This window comes from Passer domesticus, chromosome 2 (assembly GCF_036417665.1).
Source record: "Passer domesticus isolate bPasDom1 chromosome 2, bPasDom1.hap1, whole genome shotgun sequence".
Taxonomy (NCBI): Eukaryota; Metazoa; Chordata; class Aves; order Passeriformes; family Passeridae; genus Passer; species Passer domesticus.
In genome coordinates, this window is record NC_087475.1 from 25,543,602 (window position 1) to 25,552,622 (window position 9,021).

Genomic DNA, 9,021 nt, shown 5'->3' on the forward strand with positions numbered 1-9,021 from the left:
TATAATTTATACTAGCATGTTTTTGGAGAGTAATACTGGAAATTCTTGTCAAGTTTGTAGCATTCAAATTAGAAATTTACTGCATAAAATGTCCCAGTCCTCTGCTAGTCTTAGTTTAGAGCTAAGAAAAAAAGGAAGCTATGATGATTTTCTTAGTTGCTTCTGTAACAGAAAATCTTTTCTTCCTAGAATATGAAAGAGGGCTTCCTGGCTGCTTTCTAAATTGTATAAAGAGACAAAACACCCCAGAATATTTCAGATTTTAGTTGCTGGCTAGTTAGTTGGATTTATGCTGTTTCAGACATTATATCTAGGCATTAAAACCCTACTAAAAATATGCTAAGTTTTACTGAAATAGTTTCAAACACAGCATGAGGGCAACCTCATTACATTTGAAACATTGCCATACCATAATATCCTGTAGAGAGTTTGCATAAAGATGGTGCAGTCAGAATTTCCTACTTTTTCTGTCTCTTTAACCATATATTTATGATTAAAATGATGTGCACAAGTCCCCAGCACATCACTCTACATCACAGTGTTTCTGAGAATTAATTTCTGTGTTACTCTTTTGATTGCATTTCCAATTTCACCATTCAAAAATTTGCTGTTGGTTGATCTTAGGAAACTGTTCTGGTTTGCTTCTATCCTTTCTTTTTTAATAACCAAGGTTTTAATCATTACTCACCTTGGGTACTCCTCCAGAAATCTTACTGAGATCAGTGGAACTATTCATAGCCAAGGTATAAATAAGTACATGCAATTTGACCTTCAGTCATCTCAAAAAAATATTCTCCAATCTCATTACATAGAGAAAATTCTGCTGTAAATTCAAGAGCAAAAATACTTTAAATTGCCTCTGACAAACAGTGTCTAGTGCTTGCAGCTGAAACTTAAACTTTTTTTCCTGCTATAATAGTTATTCTCTGTGTAGTTCTGTTATGTGAAAATCTGCTATGTTTGCTGAAGCAGTATATTTTTTGGCACTTATGACTTACTAGGAATTGCATGCTGCTGTTTCAACATCTTTCCAGGCTATAGATGCTGCTGTGTTTCTTGGGGCCTGGGAAGTCACCTGGAAATGAAATCTGTTGCTGATGATTCCGTTTACAAAAGCAAGTTGCTGAAATAATTGATTTAGTAGCTCCTGAAATGGCTTCAGCTCTGAAAATATTTAAAAGCCTGCTTGCTTGCTTTTTTCCATTTGAAATGCCAAGTGAGAGGTAAATATAGTTGTGGATTGGCTTTCTTTGGCATTATCAGTATTAATTACTATTGTCACGATGTTTCCATCTTCAGAGCATTGCAGAAATGCAGCACCACAACCTGTGCTCATTTTCACTTAAGCCAACCTCCCTAAAACACTGCTTGAATTGCTTATGGGAGCAAATCAGTTCTGTATTTGGCTTCATACATCACTGATTGGTTCCAGAGCTTTGATTTTAAGGTATCCTAACCTTCTTTCACACCCAGGGCAAGAAACTCTTAATCAAGAGGGAAAACTTGGAATGCTAAAGGATGAAAGAAGAAGAAAAATACTCAAGGAAAAAGTCTCTATTATGAGATTTTTTTCTGCAGTGAATTTGAATAATATGTATCCTTTTAAGACACTGAGAAAACAGCTTCTGTGAGATAGAGGACATTGGAGAAATTATTAATGTTAGCTGATATTCAAAGTAAATCCCTAATTTAAACAGAAGTGCTGGTAAAACTTATTCCAGATATAATATTATATAATTTAATTTGCTTCAAACACCTGCTTCTGTCAAAGCTAGTCTATTTAAGGAGTAAAAATAACAGAGTAAAAAAAACTTTTAGAACATATTGGAGATGTTAACATAAGATTAGCATAAGATTATTATTGGAGTAAGCTTGTTCCTATTTAAGTCAAATAAGGAAGCTTGTAATTCTCTAAAGCTCAAATGGTATTACTATAAAATAACATGGCAACACTGCTATTCATAAATCAGAAAAAGAAGAAAGGTAGCAATTAATTTAATATAGACAAATGACACTGAATGGAAAAACTGCTTGAAATTAAAAGGTGAAACAGAAGGGAGTGTGTCCAAAGGAGAAAAGAAAGACTACAAAATATTGATTCAAACCTTCATTATAGAATATATGCATAGAAAACAAGAATGGATGAGGGTAAAAGAAAAATATATAGGAATACCCAGTCTGACTGTAAGACATCAGTGAGTCTAGAAAAGACATTCCATTCTCATTGAAATGGCAAGTATGGACTTAATCCCACAGCATATTCAGCTGGGTGCTGAAGTATTTTCTTGGCTCTTAAGAATATCATTAACAGTTAAAAGCACACCTAAATGAAACCTATACCAAAATTCTTCAGTGAAGAAGGATGGACTTGAATTTAAATTCTGTTATGAGTTTTTGATTAGAGTTATACATTAACTAACCTCTGGACACATTGATAATGGATACTAACAAAAAGAAATAATTGAGCACAGATGGAGAAATTGCAATGAACACTTGTTAGCTGTATTCTTCAGAGCAAGTAGCAAAAAATCCATCCACTTCAGTGAGCTTCAGCTCACAGCCTGTGTTTTGATACATAGGGCACACAAGTTCACAATGTGCTTATACTCATTGCAAGTACATCTTGTGATCATGAAGGAGAAAAGATCTGTAACAAACCTTTGCATGAACACTCAAGAGCTGGAAGAACTTGAAACTGAAGGACTTTTTTAAAATTGAAGAATTTAGGCAATTCAGGAAATGGAAGTGGAGTTTGTTTTCCAGATAAAACCTTTTCCTCATTGTCTCTGTCCTCAAATTGCCAATACACAGGATGAAAAACTAGCAGGAAATTACCAGCAGTGAGAGAAGCCATTCCAGTCTTGTGGTAGCAGGTTTAAAATGGAAGGAAGTAATTGTTTCTTCTCAGTGCATGATTTGAGTGCATTGTATGATTAGTGCATTGCAGAACTTCTTGCCTTGTGGAGGTCAAAGTTAAAAAAAAAATAGACCAATGAAAATCAGAAAGTCTCAAAGCTGCTAATTCTGAGCAGCATTTACCTGGAAAGAGCTCCTGTATGCTTGCTTTGTTTCCCACTTGAACCATCCTCTTCTCTTTAAATGGAATGGTTTTATGGAGCAGCCTCCAAACTGCTGATGTTGCATATAATCATAAACTGAAACTTGGGCCAGCTCATCTTAAAGCAAAATTTAACAGGTGTGGCATTTAAGGAGATAAAAATGACTGCTCATTTGTTCCTTCTGTGGGACACTGAGAATTTGAGGCAGGGAGTCAGGAGGTGACTGTAGAAAGGGCCTGCAAAGGTCTCCCAGATTCTGGCCTGCCACATCCTCTAGTATAAAGCTACTAGACACACATGGAGTCTAACAACTGTTCAAGTTTTTATTTTTCAAGCTGTAGGTGCTGTCTTGCTTCCCAGCTGGAAGGATCATAAAACTTATATTGTCACTGTCCAGGTGGTTGAAAGAAAAAAAAAAAAATTAAGTAATGTGGATTTCAGAAGTATAATCTATACTGGATTTGAGCAAAGAAATATAGAGATAGTAATTAGAGATTTTTGACAGGAAAAGTTTTTTGCAAAATATGTATAACTAGATCAAAACTTAGGTGAGGGTAGATGTTTGGTCTTAAACTACCTGATTAGTGGTGGTAAATTATGATTCTGGTCCTTATAGCTTCCTCCTGTCTGGTCTTCTATTTCTGAGAGACTTTTCTGATCAGCTCTTTTATTGTATCCCTGTCAAAACAGGTGGCTGCTTGTGCCCCATTTGTTTCATACAGAAAATGAAAACAAATCACAAGAGGCTACAGAAATACGTCATTTATATTTTCATCCTGCTAAGATAAATATTAACTCTGAGCCCTTACATGTTTTCAGATCTGGCTCAGAATTTATCAGACACTTTAAGTTGTTAACTATTAACCAGGAGATGGAGGCTGGTTTGGTCACATTCTGAAATCAGTCATTGCTGAAGAATGAGATGATTCAGGACCTTGACAAACTCAGTTGCTGATGGCAGAAAAAAAAATTAGCCTCTTCTGAGAGCAGTTGATTAGTATCTACTCTTTGTGCATATTAATTACATTAATATAACATGATAACAAATGCAGAAAAGTAACTGTTCACCAGGATCACTCGGAGACTAACAACCCAGCCTCTAGTTTTGACATTGCTTATCTGTATTAGCAGAATTGCATTCCAGCCTTCTTTACAGTTCCTTTTTGCAGAAAACATTGAGGCATTGAGGTGCTGCAGTGTGTCCAGAGAAGGGCAGTGGAGCCTTGAAACGTCTACAGAGCAAGTCGTGTGAGGAGTGGCTGAGGGAGCTGGGGTTGTTCAGCCTGCAGAAAAGGAGGCTCAGGGGAGACATTATCACTCTACAACTACCTGAAAGGAGGTCTCCCAAATAAATGATAGGATGAGGGGAAATTATTTCAAGTTGTGCCATGGAGATTTAGATTGGATACTAAGAAAAATTTCTTCACCTCGAGTGTTGTCAGGCAGTGGAAACGCTGCCTACAAAAGCTGCCTGTAGGTATTAAAAAGACAAGGCTTAGTGATGGACTTGGCAGTGCTGGTTTAACAAATGAACTCAATGGTCTTAGAGATCTTTTCCAACCTAAATAATACTATGATCTGAACTGAGCTATGGATACATGGTCCATTTATACCTTGTCCTAAAAGCAGCTTGTTGATTTCAGCCTATGAGAAACACTTTTTCCTGAGTTCCCAGACTGAATGGTTTGGGCATATTCTATACAGTCAGTGAAAAGAAGTGTTTTTGAAGGCCTCCTGTAGAAGACCCTATCAGGTCTAGGTGTCCCATGGGTGAATGACTTCTTATTTATTAACAAAAAAGTTCATTTGCTATTGCATTAACCCTTCAGTTAAATCTGGTTAAGATTCTCTGAGTTTCTGCTTTGTCTGTTCTGGGCATGGATAAATTAAAGGACTTGAAGCGGGCAGGTATCCTGTAGAAGATAGATATACTTTTGGAAAATATCCTTGAAGAAACAACAATTTAATGTAGTGCTTAGCCTCCAACTACATTATGTGGGCATTTTGCAGATTTGTGTTGTTGTGCCTGGAAATATGAACCACTCTAATTACAATAGGATGTTTAGAATGTAGTTGCATTATGGGGCATGAGGGCATATCTCTGCTGTCAAGTCTGGATGCTTAAAAATTTGTATCCAGATTTTATAGCTGACCATTCCTGTCTTTCGCTGTTTGTTTTTTTTTCTGTGTAAAAGAAAACTTGATGCTCAGACAGAAGGGAGGAGGTGTAATGTTCAGCTAGCACCTTTATCTGGACAAGTAGGAAAATCAAGACTGCAGGCATGTATACAATACATATACCACAACACTACTGGGACAGCCAAAAACTGGAGGGGTTACTTCTGAAACAAGCTCTTGCAAAGAAAAAGAAATGATTGTCATTTCTCTGAGATGTATTTTTTCCCGAAGTCTCCCGTTATGTGATATTAACTTTGTAAGGTAAAAGTCGGATAGAACATACTGGATGACATGGGAATGCTGGGCATACACCCGGTCCCGCAGGAGTTTGGAAAACTGGAAATGCTGTAAGCTAATTTGTGAGGAGCAGAACGCGGGGGCCGGAGGAAGGTCCGGGAGGTGCCGGGGGCTCTGCCCGGGGCCGGCAGGTGGCGGCACGGCCGCCTCGCACCGGGAGCCGCGGCCCGCGCTGCCCTGCCCGGCCTGGCCGCCCGGCCCTGCCCGGCCCTGCCCGGCCTGGCCGGCCCTGCCCGGCCCTGCCCTGCCCTGCCCTGCCCTACCCGGCCCTGCCCGGCCCTGCCCTGCCCTGCCCTGCCCTGCCCTGCCCTGCCCTGCCCTGCCCTACCCGGCCCGGCCCGGCCCTGCCCTGCCCGGCCCTGCCCTGCCCTGCCCGGCCCTGCCCGGCCCGGCCCTGCCCGGCCCTGCCCTGCCCGCCCTGCCCTGCCCTGCCCTGCCCTGCCCTGCCCTGCCCGGCCCGCCTTGCCCGCCCCGCCGGGCTGCTGCCCCCGGCTCGGCTGGCCCCTCGGCCCGCCCGCGGCCCCGCTCCTGCCGGCCTTCCAACCCAAATAATTGCCAAAGTACGGCGGGAGGCAGCCCGACTGCCCACACGTCTCTCGTCTTCCTCCTCACGGCATCGTTTCTCAACACCATACCGGGTCCCCAGCATGGCACGGCTCCTGGGCACATCAGGCTCAGGTGGAATCTTGTTGAGGGATGCAGCGCATTCCTCTTGCTGTCCTGCAAGAGCTTTCTACTGTGCCCGAGAGTCTGTGTGCTCAGGCCCTTGAGCTGACAGCAGTGAGGAGCAGTGAGCCAGACCACCCCAGCTGCTGATGGCCAGGTCTTGCTGAAAACCAGGGGACAGCTAAAGTCAGGCAGCTAAGGGAAATGTGAGTGCCATGACCCAAGGAGCAAGGGGGACATCGCTCAGGGGTCAAAGCATACACTTCCCAAGGAAATCAAGTGGCCATAGAAGCTATATCTAATGGAAAACTTGTTTATAGTGTTTTAAGTTGCCACCCCATTAAATTTAAGTAAACTGGTGCAGTGCTACAGGCAGCAGTACCTTCGGCAGAGCTCCCATGGCTGCGTGAAGGCTGCCAGCCCCTTGTGGACCTGCTGAGCCTCTGTGTATCTTTGCAGAAGCGCCAGCCCCACTTTGCAGGGAAGGGACAAGTTCTGATAAATACTGACACGTGCTTGTTATTATTATTGCTGTTTCCCAGCAGCCAATAAATGAATTACTGCAAAGTGTAAGGGGAAGTCCCTTCGCTCTGAAGGCCCAGGAGATTGTCTGTCTCTTTAGTATTTCCTCACTACGCTTTGCTCTCTAACTGCTTAACCTGAAAGCTCAAACACGTAACAGTCATGTGAGTGCAATAAGAAATATTTTTTTTCAGTGGTGGATTCACAATCTTACATTCTGAAGAAGCTAACAAATGAAGGAGCTGATGATCAGCCTCAGCAGTTGCCTTTTCATCAGCCTTGCTCGAGGGGGAGACCTAGAGCTGCCCAGAGTCTGTGTCCAGGGCTGCCACTGGTGCAGCTGCTCCGAGGGTTTCACACAAGGGAGAGGTGTCACTGGCTGGTGGGGCCCCTCTGCAGTCCAGTGCTGGTTTCAGCAATGCTGAGATGTTGTCTGGGTGAGCAGGGGCTGCTCACACCCCTGGTGTGCCAGTGGAGAACTGCAGAGCTCTTCACTCCCCTCTCTAATTAAGGGAACAGCAGCATCTTGAAACTGCATGGTATTGCGGCAAGTAAGGACCAGCATTTATCCTGCTTGGATACAGTTCTGCTACCACTGCTCTGAATATTAATTATTCTGCCCACAAATTAAACTGGAAGTTTATCACAGCAAGAAATACTCGACAAAGATGAATGATTCAAACAGCAGAGATTACCTGGGTTGTCCACCCTCTGGAAAAGCTCTGCTGATAAGCTCTGTGAAGGTACTGTGGTGGAGACGGCGAGTCTCTTCCCCTAAACAGTCACAGCATGAGTCCAAAATAATTTGTATTGCAGTCATACTGCACTGAGATGCTGACACTCTTGGGATATTGCTGCTCATATAGTCTGTCACTGCTGGAGTAATCAAGAATGTCCTGGGCCTAGAAAAGAAATGGTTTAGAGGCCACTAATGAAATTAAAGAGACAAAAGATGGTATCTCTTTTTAGGCCATTCATAAAAAGGTCAATTGATGCCATCTTTTGTAAAATAAGTAAAATAATATGTTCCACTAATCATAAAAGTACCATTAAGTCAGCAATACAAATGAGCTCCTGGCAGAAATTACTTCCCGTGTTTTCTGAACCGGAAGGAGATTGGCAGAGCGCAAGAGTCAGCTGATGGCAAGGAATTAGTCACAAAGCCAACAGCCATGCAGTGTGTGCCAGCATCCAGAGCCTGTGGCCATAGCCCCGTGGTTGTCATGGCAGCCCAGTGGCTGCTGCTGCCTGGGGATTCACCAACCACTGAGACCCCTCTTCACGCTCTGGAAATGGAGCCAAGCGCAAGATCTCAGGATGTAAACAGCCAGCTCCATGTTTACAGTGCTGAAATAAGATGGTTTCCTCCTTTAGTCACTTTTTTCTGTCCTGCTTTTACAGCAAATACTCTGTCATGGGATGCTCTTCCCAATCATGCTTTATATACAAAGGCAATGGCAATGTCATTGTATTCAGAAAATGGTCACCTGTGCAGTCAGATGCTGTTAAGATCATACTCACTTTCTGGAAAAACTTATTTGCTGTCTGTGTCTGATGAGCATAGAGACTGACAGCATTCCTTAAAGACATGAAAACAAATAACCTCCTTTAAAAAGTGCATGTTATATTGCCTGCTTCCACTCTTACAGTCATGTTAGCTCAGCATATCTCTCTGCTCCCTCCTATGCATGCATATACCTTGCTTAAGCCTGTTTTGAACAAAACCTGTGTCAGGTGTCCTGTTGCTTCCTGCTGGATAATTTTCAGGTTGTGTGTTATCATCTGTGCTGTGCGTGCTGTGGGTGCTGCTGTGTGTATTTTCCCCTCCTGTGCTGACACACATGTATAAACTCGGCTGTTTCTCACCAACAGCAGGTGACAGCCTTGGTGCAGAGGCTCTGTGTGCAGGCTGCCAGCACTGCCTGTCCTGGGACTGTCTGGAAAACTAACACAGACCTCTGTCAGTCATTCTGCAGTCTGTCCTTTTCCCCTGGCACAGGTAAACCCCAGGAGGGCAGCATGGCTGGTGCAGAGCCCAGCTCTGCACACCTCATGCCAACAGAGAGCCCTTTTGTGTGGAGGAAATTCATCTCCAAGGTGTGCCAAAGCCCTTTTCTGGTGCCTGAGCTGTGCACAGCAGCCAGGGCAGAATGAAAACCTGGCTCCAGAGTAGTGTCCTGATGGATGGATACTGCCTTGGCCACAAGAATCACAGAAGCCTTCACCTTGCAGGAGTGGAAACACCTGATGGTGTTTCTATGGCTTTGAGAAGAAGAATTCACCCCTACATTCAGTGCAC